An 18,112-nucleotide genomic window follows, 5' to 3' on the forward strand; every position below is an offset into this window, starting at 1 on the left:
TCCCATTCCATGGCAGTCATCTTTGAACAGTGTGTTCTCACTGTGAATGGGACGCTGCAAGGCAACCCATTCACGGAACCAAAATACTTTAAATTAGCCCCATCCCAGTGGTAGTGCTAGTGATAGTAGAGGGACAGCAGTGGTAGTGGAGTAGTGGTAGAGAGGCAGTAGCAGTATCAGAGAGGTAGTTGTGCTAAGAGCCCAGTAGAGTGGGAAGGAGGGAGGGGAAGATAACGCCAGAAATAGTAGGTTGTAGTGGTAGTAGTGAGTAGAGAAACAAGCAAAGTAGTAACCTCTAAGGGTGTTGGTAAGAAGGCAGAGTGTGAGATCAGAGGGACAGTAGTATGGTGGGAGAATATCTTGGAACCTAGTGCTGGGAAAGGTCAGGTGAGACTGTATATGCAAGAAGAGCAGGCGGAGCTGAGTGGAAGGAGACCTCATCCCATAACACCCCTAGAGTACTAAGTAGGCTACTTCGGGGTCATCTAGGAGACCCTTATGGAGACAGTTAGGCATTGTCTTAGGGGAAAGAATCATTAGTCCCAGTCAGAAGACCAGGCAGACAAGTGACACTGTTCAATAGAACTAACATCCCTGTTATGGCTACCTGGGTTAGAGAGGAGGGAAAGGGCAGTGAAGTTGAGTCAGAGAGGGACGGCCCTAGCACCCAAACTCCCAAGCCCCAAGATGCCCAGAGAACAATCAAATTCACCATCTAGTAGGTCTATTGAAAGTCCATACACACCCTTGGACTTGCATCCGGAGTCCGAGTGGTTATTTGTGGCAGGCCACCCTGGCACACTTTTTCTTAATTGCTAGATGTGGTTTCAGGATTGGCTGTGCCTGTCCAAGTCACTTTCCAGGATGGCACATATTTCCGCTCTAGAGGATGGTTCCCAACACTTCTCTCTCCTGTCACTTGTATCCCTCATTGTGTAATGCCCTCTTCTCCAAGAATTAATGGTCTCACCACTAAAATCTTCTGCCTCCTCATGCCACACACACAAAGCCGTCATACATGGCCAACACAGTAACATTAATCACAGTATGACTAAGCTCTCCTCTCTAGCCCTTTCACAACTCCACATATAAGTGGATCACTAATCCAAAGAGTTGTAGTCTACCAAATCTTGGCCTCTCCCATTCAGTGTAACATATACCCAAGGGTCTCCGCCCATCTCGTAGACGTAGAACAGCACTCAGGTTTCAGGAATTTCCGGCCAGTACCCATAAATACCACAGTTTCACATCTGCCACTATCCCATTCATAGGCGTTGCTGGGGGGGGGGGCCTGCAGGGGCTATAACACAAGCCTTTTGGTTGTAGCCCCGATAGAATCTCATGGACATCCAAAATGCTTGCTAGCCCCGAGTCCCGACAATCTGTCATTAGAGTAGCCCCGGATCTTTTCTAAACCTAGCAACACCCCTGATCCCATTAACATGACCCTCTTATTATTTTCTTACAGAATCATTCACAGGCATGAAACACTCGCGGCTTGAAACACTTGCATATAGGCATATTATAAATGGCATATCATATCATATCCCAGTGACGTCAACAGATATGGCAAAGGGTCCCTATGTAAGACCACTTTACAAATCAACAATAACATATTGCACTAATCATGTGTGTAAAATAAATATACTAAATATGATTAGTAATAAAAAAACATAATATACTTAGGGCCTCATTACGAGAATGGAGGTAGCTATTAGCTCCATGGCTGCCTCCGTTCCGGGCTCCATTACCGGGTTCCTGCAATGAGGAATAACCAGGTTATTCCGACATTGGAGGACCTGGTCATTCCATAGGGCTCAATGGGAATGGGGATGGAGATAACAACGTGCACATTATCAGTGCCTCGCTGTTACCTCCTTCTTCCCCTCGCGGGACCCGGAAAGTACACCTGGTTTTACCAGGCGTGCGATCCGGGTCCCGCAATGGGAATCTCATAATCGGCGCTCCCGGAATGAAGGGGGCCGGTCCCGTACCGTCCCCCTTCATTCCAGGAGCGCCAGCCTTATAATGAGGCCCTTAGACTTTTATATATTTTATTGTATTGGTCTTATTTATTGTATGTATGTATTTGATACTTGTCCTATAAAACAGGTATGCATATTTAAAATAAATATAATAGTTACCTATAATAAACATGTACATACATACATACTCATAAATAACAAGAACAATATATTAAATATATAATAAAATATAATAAATACATTTAACAAATACAGAAATTATATTGACGTTTGCCTTGCTTGGCTGTCAATGGAGGCACATCAAGTGTGAGTATCCTACGCTACCAGTTTACTACTCAATGCTAGCAATTCGAGTGGGAGCAGAAACAAACACGGAGGTGGAATATAGTAGATTGGGGTCAACACGTTTGCGAAAGCCACGAGGAAAAATACTAGCAGCCTTATTATGAGTGTGACGCTAAGAGAAAAACGAATTTAGCACAACTACTTCTGTTACACAGACACTGACATACTATGCGTAGCAGTGTCTGACATCAACTGTGATAGCTGAAAAGAAAGGTGTACTTTGGTGCTAAAATGAATGCCTTCAAATGCCAAATCAGGCGCGTGTCTTATGCAACCCAACTCATTGTAAATAGAAGGCATGCAACAGTGGAAAGCACACATCAATGTGTGAACGGTAGTGACGGATCGGGCCAAGCATGGCTGATATGCATGGCTGAGGAACAAATATCCTCAATTAATATACTCGCCATGGGCCAAAGCAATGTACATTGTGATAGGCGTGCAGAATCAAGTTCAGTTTAGTTTAGTTTATTGTTTGCTTGTTAGGCACTCATACAGCAAATACATTCTGTTTCAAATCGCCCACAGGGCAACAGGGAGGGAAAATGGGATTGTAGTACGATGAAAATATAGAATAAATACAGTGGGGGTGGGGACGGCCGAACCTACTAAGCCTTGTGAGCATTAAGAACGTGCAAGTGCAGCAAGAAAGAGAAGAGGGCAGTGGGGTAGGTGCTGCAGTGTCTGTGCTTCAGGGAGAGCCACAGATGAAGTGCAAGGTATGCTAAGTGCAATGCGGCCAGGAGCCGCGTTGGGTGGGAAAGTGCGAGGCTGCAGTGTGGAGGGTGTGCGAAGGTAAGTGCTGAAGGTAGACAGAAGCTTGGGAGATTGGGTGTGAGTGGTCAGGGGCCCTGAGGATGCATAAGGGTCGAAGACACCAATCACAACAACTGTGGGATTAGCAGAGGAGGGAGGAAGGGAAGGAGGAGGAAAAGAGGAAAGTCTTGAGGTGCTTTTGGAACTTAGGAGGGTCCTCCTCAAGACGCAGAGGGAGGCAAGGGCTGTTCCATAGGAGGGATCCATCTGAGGAAAGGGAACAACCTCCTGCTCTCTATTTATCGAAACACTCTACACACAGTGAGTTGGTGCCAGAGGAACGTCTGGAAGGAGAATATTTTGTAAGAGAGAGTTGCAGATAGTGATTTCCCCGGCTCCAGACAGCCTTCTGGATGATGTATGGGGATTTTAATTTGATCCGTGCAGCAACCAGGAGCCAGTGGAGACGTTTTAGGGCAGGAGAGATGTGGTCCCTGGGCTTAAGGCCAAGGATAAATTGTGCTGCCCTATTCTAGATTAGCTGGAGGGGTCGCAGAGCAGAAGAAGTTAGGTTGAGGAGGAGGCTGATGCAAAAGTCAAGCCTAGAGAGTAGCAGGGCTCGGAATACATTGAGCTTCTTGAGGAAAGTGAGAAATGGGAGAATTCCTCTGAGGAGGAAGAGTTGAAAGGGGGACTTCTTAGCAATGTCCTGAGTGTGAGGGAGGAGGAGAGAGATGAGTCAAAGATGAAGCCAATGTTTGGCTTCAGAAGAAGGAGCTGGGGGAGGGCCCAAGGTGGGAGGCCAGAGAGAAGTGAAGAAAGAGGGAGCAGGGGTCCCAATCGTAAGGATCTCATTTTTGCTGGCATTGAGGCAGAGATCATTGAAGGGCACCATACCTGGATGGCAGATAGGCAGTCAGGGATGAAGGAAGGTGCGAGTGAGTCAGAAGGAAGTCTGAAAAAGAGTTGAGTGTCATCTGCATAACATTGCCATTTGGCGGAGAAGGAGGAGATGAGGCGTGCCAGCTGAGCAAGGTAGATGTTAAAGAGCCAGGGGAAGAGGATATATCCCTGGGGAACACCACAGGTGGAGAAGGAAGTCGGAGAGGAGAAGGTGCCCAAGATGACTTGGGAAAATCAGTCAGTTAGGAAAGAGGTCAGCCATTCCAGTGCCCGTTCTGAGATACCAAGGGTGTCGTGGAGCATTTGTATGAGGATGGAATGGTTGATAGTGTCAAAGGCAGAGGAGAGATCTAGGAGGATAAGGACAGCTGGAGAGTTGGAGTCCATGGGTTGCAAGAAGTTCTTCACGGGTGTTCAGAAGAGCAATTTCCATGCCTCTGGATGGTCGTAATCCAGATTGATAATCATGGAGACCGCCAACAAGATTGGTGTGCGAATTGAGTTGGGGCAAGGCCAGCTCCTCCAAAAGTTTCCCCAGGAAGGGGTGATTGAAATATAGTGGTACTTGGATGGACACATAGGGTCTGCTGAAGGTTTTTCAGGAGCGGGCACACAAGGCAGTTCTTGAGGGAGGAGGGGAACGATCTAGTGGGGAAAGAGTGGGTCTAGAAGTCCACAAATGCAGTCGCAAGACAGCCAATGTTGTCATTGATGGTTCAGAATGAGCAGGGGGCAACCTGTTTGGAAGAAGCCTTCATAGAGCGGACAACTCTGGTAACTTCTTCAGGTGTGGCAGGGGTGAAGGAGGAGAACGTGGGAGGAGGATGGTGAGTGGCCAAGGGAGGCAAGGAGATGTTGGATGAGTTTGGCAGGTGAGTAATAAGGGTGTTCGGGATGTCTTGAGCTTTGGTGGCAAAGTGAGTGGTCAGTACATTGCAGAGGGCCTGGGAAGGAAGAGGGGGGGAGGAGACTGTGGAAGGGTTGGCTAGCTCCCTGCAGATTTTGAAATGTTCAGCCTTGTTATTGGATGCACCAGATACCCGTGCCTAAATATGGGCCCTTTTCTTGGCACGCCTTGGAGCAGGCGGGAAGCCAGTTTGTCAAAGGGTAAATCTGAGGTTTGCCACTTCCGTTCCACTGCATTCACTTTTGTTTCAGGGCTGCAAGATTAGAGTCATACCAGGTGTTACGCTTAGAGGCAGGTTTCAGGTGGATCCTCATGACTGGGGCAATGATGTCAAGAGTATTGGTGATGGCCGAGTGAAGGTTGCTGAGAGCAGAGTTAGTGGTAGAGTCTGAGGTAGAGGGGCAAAGGGGGATGAAGGTAGAAACAGAGGCAGCAGCTGACACTCGTTTCATCGGGCGGATGTTCTAGAACGAGGTTGGCAGGGCTTTTCAGGGTGTGGTAGGATGTCTGAAGGGACCCAGGTGGGAGGAGAGGACAGAAGGGTCTGACCAAGAGAGAGGGGTGACCAGGGCGGAAGCGAGAGAGAGGTCCGAAGTGAATGGTGGCATCCAGGGTGTATCGAGCCGAGTGGGTTAGACCGGAGGGGAGAATGGAGAGGGAAATAGAGGCGAAACAGCAATTGCAATAAACATCTCATCTCAAATGATATTGCTGGCAGTATTGCAGTCATATGGCAGCCTGGCATTGCCCACCTCAAATGGAATTTCACAGCCATCCTTCACTTCCATCCTGCTGCAAGTGGTACGATTGATACGGAAACTGAATGACAATCATAATATTTCCCACATGTGCTTCCAAACAAAATGCACTGTTGACTAAGCTCTGTGGCACAAGGCGGCTCCCAAATGCCGGGGAGTCATTGAACACATGTACAGCTGTTACCGCAATTGGTAAAGGAATATGTCTTTCAGAACTGGAAAATAAATTCAATATAATATTACTGTGCAATCAGACCGTGATCCTCAACTCATTTTCACAAATCGCTGTCAAACGTTTCCAGATGTGCATTTAGTGGTGCAGTGAGCCCCGTTTAGTCTTCTGTGTTCGACAAATCTGCTGTGTAGCGCTCCTTATTAACCTATTTAATGAACACTGGGCCAGTGCAGAACACAGGTGCAACTTAAGACAAACAATGCTCCTTACAATGTAGCTTGCAAAATCTGTTACACTTTGGTGAAGTCAGAGGTCGTGAACCAAATGGTCTGACATTCCATTATTTTTCGGGGCAACCTTTCATTGATCCCTTACTTTATGCGACCCAGAATACCGTTCCAAGATGTTCAACTTAAAAAAAAAATCCTTTTTGTTTCAAACTTCATCCCTATTGGGGGCTCGAACCTAAGCTTTTCTGATATCAAGCCAGTGTAAGATTTCCCTGCTCTATCTCTCAAGTACTGGAAGAGGATTATTTATTTGAATAAACTGTTTGGGATGTACATCCCGGTCCAAGACAGCCAAAAGGCACAGCTTGAAGGCTATCTGGATCGGCGTAGGAATGGCTTTAGGCTCAGACTTGTATGTTGGCAACTGGAGTGTTGTGTCTGTTCATGTTCTTTAAGAGGTGTGAACGGTGGTTTGTGAAAAGGGAGGCAGCATGAAGGTGCATGCTGAGTGGAAAAATTACTCGATTATGGTGGTCATTTAAATCTATTTGCTTTCATTGTGTTTGCTTCAGTTTTACTAGAACTGTTGTAAAACACAACGTTGCAGGGTGGAGTGGAGGCAAGGAAGGACCCAGGAATGGGGTATGAATGGGGGGGCAGTGGAGGTGGGGTGAACGTGAGTATTGGAGGAGTGGGCATAAACGAGGGTGGGGTGAGGGAACATAGTCCCACTGCTTTCTATTTTTTACACTTCGACCACTTGGTGTAGTGGACCACACTCTAGCAATGTGACATTGTTCTGTGTTATATAAACTGCAGGTTGTCAGCATGTTGGCCACAAGCATATGGGTTCATATGTGTTTCTATACTTATAGACAAAGGACAATGCCAAGAAAAGAATAGCTGTATCTGTTGCCTTGGCATAGGAAATTCATCCTGCCCACACAAGCCAACAGGGGGCAATTGACGCCTCACCAGCCCACGAAAAAGTCACTGGGCCTCATTCCGAGTACGGCGCTAACCAATGACGCTATTAACGCCTTGGTTGACGCCGTACCCGGACCGGCAGCGCCTTGGTGGATGGCGGAATCACCGCCCCATTCCAAGGATGGCGGGGCGGTAATTCCCCATTCACCAAGGCTCTTCCCCATTCCCAAATGAGCCCCCATAGGGCTCAATGGGAATGGGGAAGATGCAAATAACGGTGACCGTTCATTACGGTCACCGTTATTGGCTTGGAGGCCCCTTTGCGCCCTCGACTTTAACACCTGCTCAAAGCAGGCGTTAAGGGCGAGGGCGCAGAGGGAACTCGGAGTATGGCGGTAAGGGATTACCGCCACCGGTCTCGTTACCGGTGGCCGTTATCCCTTACCGCCATACTCGGAATGAGGCCCACTGTGGCTATGTAGATGACCGGAGTCACTTTCTAGCAGCCCCCATAATCCTTGCAGTGTCTCTCCAAAGGATGAGTATTGTTCCTAAATTAGTGGTCTTCAAACTGGGGGGCACGAAGGATATCCAGGGGGAACCCAGTCTCTTCAAAATGGATAAGGATGACTGTTTTAAATATAAAAAATATAAGCACTGCTTATATTTTGTATTAAAAGCAGTCACTGTAATGCTTTTTAAAAGAGCCTGCCCCCACCACCCCAGACATACTTTGCCAACCTAGGTGGGGGGGGGGGAGGCAGAAACAACATTTTTAATCAAGGGGGGCTCAGCATGAAAAAGTTTGGATAGCACTGCACTTGCAGAGAGAGAGGCTGGAGCAGGGCTTTCACAAGGGGGGTGCAGGGCAAACTACCCCAGGCCTCGCTGTTGAGAGGGGCCTTGCGGCACCCTCCCCTTACTAGAAGGCAGCACAGTCCTCCCATACTCTATATTCAGACGGGGGACTGTGCTGCCTGCTGTCAGCCCCTGCAATGAGTTTGCTGTTTGTTGTTTGCTGTTTGTTGCAGAGCCGTTTGGTTCCGCAATAAACAGCAACATAATAGGAGACGCAGGGCTCATTATTGAGCTTCAATGCATCCCATTATTGAGCTGACAGCGTAGACGCACTGACTGACAGGAGAGGTCGTCCTCTCCGGTCAGGCAGTGTTTCAAAGTCTCGGCGTGAAGGGAGGGCCATCCGGTCCACCCGTGGCTGCTCAGGCACTCTTGTAGGGTGCATGGAGGTAAGGTAAGTGTTTTTTTTTATTTTAAATAAAATGTGTATATATGTGTATTTACATTAAATGTGTATGCATATGGTGTTTTTTTATTTTAAATAAAATGTGTATATATGTGTATTTACATTAAATGTGTATGCATATGGTGTTTTTTATTTTAAATAAAATGTGTATATATGTGTATTTACATTAAATGTGTATGCATATGCGTAGGAATGTGCACATGTATGATGCTGTTTATGTTTGTGTCAGTGCTGTGTTTGGTTTTATGTATGTGTGCATGATATGATATGGCATTTATGATATGATATGGCATTTATAACGTGCCTATACACAAGTGTTTCAAGGAGTTCTGTGATTTGTGTATGAATGCATGGGTAAATGTGTTGTATGTGAATGGGTGTGCCAGCTCCCCCCCTAAATTGAATGGCCCACAACGTGACTGCTGGATGAATGCAGGGGTGAAAGTGTTGTATGTGAGTCTGTGTGCTAGCTCCCACCCCTACATTTTGCAGCCCTGCGGGACACTAAATTTAGGGGTGCAGGCATTGCATTCTTTTCTATTAGATGGCCACCAAAAAGCCAAAACTCTTGCACTGGAGAAGAGAGAGTGGTGGAAATTGACTTCTTTTTTCTGTGGCAGCACAGGAAACGTGGGCGTTCCAGCGAGATGAGGATTGGGAGCAGACCCGGCTGAAGATGCATTGGGGACCATTTCAACATGATGGTTGGGGGGCCTCCTGTTTAGAGCAAAACCAATGTGAGGCGCCCCTGTGGTGCATACATTACTATTGCGACAAAGATAAGGTTAATAGTCTCTGATTATCATGAGAAGGCCATCCAGCAAGGAGCTTGAGGCAATGAGGTGATAACACTTCTGTAAATCGCATAGGACATGACAGCTTGAAGGGCTCCAGGAAATGCAGCACATTTTAAGCCCCAGAACGAAAACAGAAAAAGGAATATATTGCTGTGTTACAAAGACTGCTGACTGGCAATATGAGGTAGTTGCTGGGGAAATAGTTGGGGGGGGGGGTAGGGCAGGTATTTTTAGTCCCCCCCATAAACATTTGCCTTTTAGCCCCTCATCATATCTATCATGAACACCTCTAAAATAGTCCCATTTCTTATAATTTGGTCAGCAAAGTAAAAAATTGGCACCCCCTTAAAATGCACATCACTATTTCCAGTTCAGTGCAATATTGACAAGGGATTTCACAGGGATCCTGCTAAGACCTTCAAGTGGTCTTGTGGCACAATGGGGGTCATTCCGAGGTTGGAGGTAAGGAATTACCGGCACCGCTAAGGATGCCGATGCCGGTAATCCCTTACCTCAGTATTCCGAGGTCCCTTTGCGGGTCCTTTCTTACCTCCTGCTTTTAGCAGGAGTTAAGTACAGGGCACGCAAAGGTACTTCGGAGGTAATTACGGTACCGTAATTTACGATGCCGTAATTACCTCCTTCCCCATTCCCATTGAGCCCTATGGGGCAGAAATGGGAATGGGGAAGGGCAAAATGTGAATGGGGAATTACCGGTCCCTCCAACCCTGGAATAGACTGGTAATTACTCCATTCACCATGCCGGATTTGGGACGGTTTCGGAGACAACCATGGAGCTAATTACTCCATGGTTAGCTCCAAACCCGGAATGAGGCCCAATGTCTCACTTCTGACCCTAGAGACCACGGTGCATATCCCTGCCCGAAATAGTTTAAAATACGAATGTACCACATCATTCTAAGATACACATAAAGTACACATAGCTTTACCAGGATTGTAGAGACAGCTCTGAGATCTGAGGAGATATTTTCTGCCAGATCATAGATCCGGAAAGATCAGGTCCAATGACAGAACCTAGTACAGATAGGGAGAAAAGGCATATGAGGCAGGACACAAACCTGGAAGGTGTGGTTTGGTTTATTTGCCCACCCATTGACTGCCCATGGCCATGCTAATCCCTATGCCGATTCCCATCCAGTTCCTGACACTCGCACCCAAAATACCTCCTCATGGGAACTCTTTGAACTACCATCAAACTTTGCACTCAAAATGCCTGCATGTTTTTTCCCAATGGAGGCGTCTGAGAGGCACTATGTATGCCCTTCACTGAAATCCTGTTTAAAACACACATTGGCAAAACCAGCAGTTTTGGCTTGTGCATAAGGATTAGGACCACAAAAGTGATGGGTGGAAGGTTTCGAATGAATCTGAACCACTGGCATTGCTCTGGGCAACCTTCCACACCACTGTTTTTTAGCCCGTCTGCGCCATTGCAAAAAGGGTCCAGCCATATGCAAATCAGTCAGCTGCCACCACCAATGGTAGCAGCCCAGCCCAAACTGCTAGGCCAAGTCCCCTCTGCACAGAAACACAAGCAACCCCAGACAGGTTTCGGCCTTGTTGGACCTCCTCAGTGAGGTGCAGCTTGGTTCCCTATGGCGCAGCAAGTTTGTTTTTGCTTTGTCACCCCGAGTGGGACGGGTATGCCCAGACATGGGTCCCGTGCCTGCTGGGCCTAGAGACCCAAGCTACTCCTTACTGATGAGGTCCAAAAAGGCCAAAACATGTTTGGGGATGCTTGTGGTCTCGTGCAGAAGGGATAGTACAGCATGGTTAAGAGGCTCATAAATTGCAATGCACAAACAAAATTGGTCATTAAAAAGCTGTAACTGGAGGATGGAGACCACAAGGCGTACTAAAGTCCGGAGTTTGATAGTTGTATTGAGTGTAGGTTGAGCACAGCTGGTTTAACACCTCCCCAATCAGGGCCATTTGGCTTTCACATCCCAGGTTGACAAAGATCTTCCCTCGGAAATGTGCAAATCCAAATCTTGAAAATGAAAGAAATCAAAGACCACACAACCCTAATGTGCAAGCCCACCATTTGGAGGCGCCTTCTTCATCAGTATGACAATAAGAAGAGAGAAAGGTGTGACTGCAAGGCCACCTGTGCCTGAGACAATGGGCCTAATTAGGGGTCTGGCAGCAACCGTGCTGGTAAAACTGCTAGGTTGCCGCCGGACCGTAATGAATTATCGGCGCATGACTTCCTGGTGCAACCGGGCTATTCCGAGTCTGGTGGCCGGGAAGACAGGCGCCGGTAATTTTGTAATTACCCATTCCCATTGAGTCCCATATAACTCAATGGGAATGGGGATCATGGAAGCAGCGGCACCGTTAATAACGGTGCCGGTGCTTACGTTACGGCTTGCTTACCATGGCCGCTGTGTCCGGCAGGGGCTGCCTTGTCAGGCACAGTGGCTCCGGCAAGCAAACCTGTAGTGTGCCGGTCCGGTAACAACAGTGCCGGTAGGTTTACCGGCATCGTTTTTACCAGACCGGCACACTCGTAATGAGGCCCAATGACTGATGATGCACAGCATGGGGTCTGTGCTTATGAAATAACACGCAGCCGACCATTGGTGGAGAGGTTGGAACCCAGATGTATAAAGGCCATGCATGACCTCTGAACCAATGCATGCATTTTAAAAGCACATTCACAATAGTCAATTTTAATGCTGCATGCACTCTTCAAATTTTTTTATCTAAAATAAGGAAGTTCGATTAGTGGCTTAAATATCCAAAATCAGCTGTCCAGGCAGGTAAAATGTTTCGATGCTGGACCTACAGTATTTTCCATTATTTTGAAAACTCAGCCAATTGGTTTAGAAACACTATCACCTATTATTAATCAAGCAGTTCTTTTTAATTTAGCTATGTGGAGTTGGAGGTGTATAATATACGCATAGAGCAGACTCAACCCCATTGCAAGTTAAAAGTTGCATTGTTTTTGATAAGATAGAAATACAGCGGTTTATTATGTCTGCAAACTTTAAAATACAGGGTTGGAAACATTTTTGACTATTTCCTTTTCAAACAGTTTGACCTTGGAAGCCATGCAAATGTCAACGTTTTTCAAGCAAATGCTGCTTCCAGGTTGCTTCTATAGCATAAGTGCCGAAGATGTCAACTGGATTTGATTGTGAGTCACGTGCAGCGCATTTGAGGGATTGGAGTATGCAAAACTACTTTGCATGAGGTCTCGCGTTCTATTTTTGACATTTTGTAACATTCATGATTTCTCAACTTCTGTGTTTATTTAAAGGATTGCTTTACTGTTTATTTTAGTTTTTTTAACGGAGAGCAATCTGCCAGTCCGGCACAAACAATACCTTTCTCTCTACGTAGGTTTGCCAGTCCATTTGTCGAGGGTTTCCACAGTAATATTTTGAGGCGAAATAACCTAAAAATATTTCTTTGACTTGCCCCGTGGCCGAAGTCAGTGACTGGTGTTTTCTGCGCCATTCCCTCAATCAACGAGCAGTTCTTCAGCTGTTTCAGCAAGAATGGACTGTAGCCATCCATGGCTGCAGTTCACATCTGTTTGACTGGTTCGCAAAACAAGCATCTACGGACTGGTTTTACTGGTTCTGCCAAATAAAATATGTACCTTGGCTGCAAGCGCCTGTGTTCCAGGTTTTCTGGTCCTGTCTGCCAAATATTAACATGTAATGCGAGCAACATGGTTCCCTTTCCCTCTCATAGATTGTTCCAGTGCAAGGATTTAGGATACTGTCTTGCAAAGTTCCATTTTGACGTCTCCCTCCACTCACTTCCATAGAGTAGCATTGTCCCAGCGCCTCTGTAAGCAACTCCAACTCCCCGGCACTCCCAGGAGGCCACCTCTTTCCCATCCAGACCTTCATGCATCAGTCTAACCCCTCCCCCAGCCCAGGGCTGTCACAAGGTGTGGTGAGACCCGGGGCAAAACATTTGGTGAGGCCCCCTTACGATTTTTTGCACTGGCCCAGTGACAGCACTGCCGCACACAGGAGACGGGAGAAATCTCCCCTCAAGTTTACCTGCGCAGTAACCCAAATATGGTTCATTATTATGACTGCAAATCAATGACGAAAGGTTTATGACAGACCAACTTTTGTATCGTATAAATAAATATATATATAGGATGCCATGACGGCAGCATTATGAAGCGCTCTGTCACTGTGTGCGCATTAAAAAACACATCATACACAGTGACAGACAGATGATGTATGGTGGAGGCCGGTGAATTTTTGAACTGAAGAGGCCTAAATGTTTGTGCCAATTATGCGGGATCGACAGAGCACAGTGGGGGAGCCCAATCCAAACAAAGGGTGCTTTAGAGGGTTTCTCACTTTCAAGAAAATGTTTGAAACATTGGTTTAAAATGGTGCATTTTATATCACTTTCTTTGAAAAATTGAGTAGAAAGCCATAAAGTTTGCAATTGGTTTTGTATGGTAGCACATGGTACAACCCAATAGTTGTAAGTCAACATTTGTGCACAGGAACATTTTCCAATGCATCTCATGCCACCTTTGCCAACAACATATGCCAGTATAAAATATATTCATGTTGGCTGTTCCCATGTACTTCCATGCAGGCTACACCAACATATGTCATTATTGCCATATAAGGACTCGCAGACAGTGAAAATGCCATGCCACAGAACGTATACCCCAGGCTAGCAGTGCACCATACGTGTTGTTACTGGCTACACTGGCCTACAATCAATGTGGTCCAGTTTTGCCACTTAGTTACATTTATGTTAGCTTTACCCTTGATGCATAGGCCTGAGTATCAACTGTAAAGCAAAACAAGCATTAGTAATGCTAACAGTTTGTGCTTTCGTGTAGGCATGGGCAAGGTACTGCTGTATTGGTATTAAATGGCTGTTGATGGTAGCAGGTGCAAAATGGTTTGAGTACCTGTGCCTTAAATAGTGCCTGGCAAATGCCTAATCCTTATGCACAAATCAAAAACAAAGAGGTGATGGCTGGAAGGTTTAGAATGAATCTTAACCACTGGCATTGCTCTGGGCAACCCTCCAGACCATTGTTCTTCGCCTGCCAAGCCATTACAGAAGGGGAAAGACCATATACAAATCAGGCTTGGTCCCACCCCTAAAAGGGGCAGTCCAGCCCAAACTGCTAGGTCACATCCCTTCTGCACGAGACCACAAGCATCCCCAAACATGTTTTGGCCTTTTTGGGCCTCATCAGTAAGGAGTAGCTTGGGTCTCTAGGCCCAGCAGGCACGGGACCCATGTCTGGGCATACCCGTCCCACTCGGGGTGACAAAGCAAAAACAAACTTGCTGCGCCATAGGGAACCAAACTGCACCTCACTGAGGAGGTCCAACAAGGCCGAAACTTGTCTGGGGTTGCTTGTGTTTCTGTGCAGAGAGGACTTGGCCTAGCAGTTCGGGCTGGGCTGCTACCATTGGTGGTGGCAGCTGACTGATTTGCATATGGCTGGACCCTTTTTGCAATGGCGCAGACGGGCTAAAAAACAGTGGTGTGGAAGGTTGCCCAGAGCAATGCCAGTGGTTCAGATTCATTCGAAACCTTCCACCCATCACTTTTGTGGTCCTAATCCTTATGCACAAGCCAAAACTGCTGGTTTTGCCAATGTGTGTTTTAAACAGGATTTCAGTGAAGGGCATACATAGGGCCTCATTACGACCCAGACGGTAAGTTACCTCCTGGGTCGTACCTTTACCACCATGGCGTAAACTACGTTTACGCCATGGTTGTTGGCGGACTTACCGCCCCATTCCGAGGTTGGCGGGGCGGTAAGTCCCCATTAACCCATTTACCCTTCCCCATTCCCATTTTTGCCCCATAGGGCATAATGGGAGTGGGGAAGGCGTTAATTACGCCACCATAAATTACGGTGGCGTAATTAACAACAAGGTCCCTTAGCGCCATGGATTTTAACACCTGCTAAAAGCAGGTGTTAAGTCCTCCATGGCACTAAGGGACCTCGGAATCAGGCGGTAAGGGTCGGCGCCGTTTACGGCGCCGTTAACCCCTTACCGCCTGACTCGTAATGAGGCCCATAGTGCTTTTGAATCGAGTGGCTGAAGGCAGACCTGGTGAACACATTTTTATTACAACAGTGGCGCGTTTACAACTCCAATTAGGTCATTCCCTCTCAGACGCCTCCATTGGGAAAAAACATGCAGGCATTTTGAGTGCAAAGTTTGATGGTAGTTCAAAGAGTTCCCATGAGGAGGTATTTTGGGTGCGAGTGTCAGGAACTGGATGGGAATCGGCATAGGGAATTGCATGGCCATGGGCAGTCAATGGGTGGGCAAATAAACCAAACCACACCTTCCAGGTTTGTGTCCCGCCTCATATGCCTTTTCTCCCTATCTGTATTGTTGGTACTACATAATTGCTAAAATGCTCAGGTCAGAGATGAGCTCCAATCTGAAGGAGCTTTTTTGGCAATGGGTATTATGTTAAAGAAATCCAGCAAAGGTTCAGAATTTCCATCATGTGGTCTTCTATCTATTATCACACTAGGGAAAGGGAATCCATACAAGAGAATAATTAAGCATCAACAAAAGAAAGTGTCAGAGGATAAATTGCATAGGATGGAGGTGGATGTAGTCTGTCCTGTACTGGACTGAAGTCAAATGTCTTGCATGATTCTAAATACTATTATTCGCTTTCAGTTTAGGTTACTGTACTTTTAAGTGCCTGTGTAAGATCACTATTTTTGTTCTTCAAGGAGGTGATACAAAAATTGTCGCTGATGAACATTTTATTGTCCTCAATTCACTGGATTGAAGGGAAAAAAACAGAGTAATATTCCATGATCTGCTAGCTATAGCACTGTAATAGTGAACAACAATGTAAACCAGACGTTATGTCTGTTTGGTATGCAAATTATGATTCTCTACAGTTATACAAACCAACGCTTCCTAATTTGGTGCAGATTTGTCTGACACAAAATTATATTTGGCAAATCTTTTAATTTTTCTTCCACCTAAAATTGGATGTGTGCAGTACTGTACAGTAGGTTGTTTTCTTTAAGTCTTTAGGTCATTTTAGTTATAGGGAAAATTAAATATACTGTAGGGTGTTGGGTCATATGGAAACAAGGTATCAAAACAGGGCAAATAACACAGTGTGTGTCAATGGTATTCAATTACAAATGTCTGAAACGTTTCGGAAGCTGTGAGGTGAAGGGCATGTTACTTTTTATGTAATGTTTATTTACAGTGTATATGTACAGTACAGTCATCGTGTCCTTTTGTTATGCACTAGTCTCTCATCTGTGATCTGTGACATGAAAAGCAGAAGCAAGCAGTGCATGGAGAACACTGGATTCAGACAGACCAAAGACTTTGTCAACATGCAGTTCAAATTCAAAACATCATCATGCTTGAATGTTTAAGCTTCATGGCTCTTCATAAGAGAAAACACCATTATAGAATAAGTGATGCATCTAGTTAAGGTCCATATTTATAGGGGCATATCCAACCATGACCCAGGTCTAATTGTTATCTCTTAAGGTCTACTGGAAAGATTCTTCTTCAGGGAGAGTGCTGTCTGTGGGTTTCTGCTGCTTCACGTGAAAACATTTTATACCCAGAACACCCAAAATACCTTGATATGTATGGACTATGCTCCAAAACATTCCTCAGCTCGGCCATTCATTAAGAGCCAAGGACTGGGCCACAATTTCACTGTTGTCACCGTACCTTAATATGGTCTGGGTGCAGCGCAATGGTAATTTGAAGCATTTTCACAAACCCCAAAACAAGGATGGGATGTAGGATGTCATCAAAGTGTTTTTGATGAGGTAATGCATGACGATTGGCCATGTCAAAAAGGTACTTCCATTGGACATTGAAAGGAACAGGGCAGCAAAAAACATGTCAACCCAAATCCACGTGACCGCCATAAATGGGTGGTTGCTGTTTAACATTCTGCGATTGACCCTGGCAGGGCAGGTCATATATTGGGCCTCATTACACGGTAGGCGGTAACCATGGTGCTATTAGCGCCATGGTTGCCGCCGATATTTTACCGTGTCCGCCTTGGTGGATGACGGAATTACCGCCCTACTCCAAGGTGAGCGGGGACGGTAATTCCCCATTCTCCAAGGCACTTCCCCATTCCCATTTTTGCCCTCATAGGGCATAATGGGAATGGGGAAGGCGCTAATTACGGTACCGCAAATTGCGGTACCGTAATTAGCACCAAGGTCCCTTTGCGGCACCCTACTTTAACGGCTGGTAAAACCAGCCGTTAAGGTCGGGTCCCGCAAAGGGAACTTGTAGTAAGGCGGTAAGGGTTTACCGGTACCAGTGCCCTTACCGGTACCGGTAAACCCTTACCGCCTACCGTGTAATGAGGCCCATTGTAATGTATTTCAACATTTCAGGTGGTGAGACGGACACTGGTTGATGAAGATGAAGCTAGAGCAGGATGCAAAGAGTCTATCTCTTCCTCCTTAAGGGTTACTCAAGGTCATTCTTGAGTGCTTGGTGTCTAAGAACCTTGAGTGACAAAGGTCAGAATAGTGCCACTTATATACTTACAAAACAAATTGGATTATTTAATAAGCAAACTGGTGCAACTTTCAGATGCATCTGAAACTAGACAGCCCACCTGTAGGAAACCACAGAAGAGCCAGGCATACAGTGATAATGTAAAGAACATACAAATGCTCAGGTCCTTATGCAAAGAGTATAATGAAGAATCAGGCTTTTCAGTCTCCGAACATGAGCACATCTTTAAAAGCACTTCAAATGAAGTATCCACCATGTGAATTAATGAACCGAGAAAAGAATCTGAATTTATTTCACTGACATTTGATGATAAGTATGCAGTCTGTGCAGAAAATAAGTGGGCAAAAGGCAATGCAACCGGTCTGGCAAGCAGGAGATAGGCTACTGGGATTCCTCACAGTCCCCCCGTCCCTCAGTGAGTGAGGGCAGCCCTAAAATGAGTGTCTAAAAGGCCATATATGTGAACAGTAATTTAACTGGGCATATTTTAATGGGCCTCCACCTAAAGTTGCCTCCGGGTTTGGCGCGCATTATAAATGA

The sequence above is a fragment of the Ambystoma mexicanum genome, chromosome 6p, assembly GCF_040938575.1.
Source record: "Ambystoma mexicanum isolate Mex_15411 chromosome 6p, UKY_AmexF1_1, whole genome shotgun sequence".
NCBI classification, from domain to species: domain Eukaryota; kingdom Metazoa; phylum Chordata; class Amphibia; order Caudata; family Ambystomatidae; genus Ambystoma; species Ambystoma mexicanum.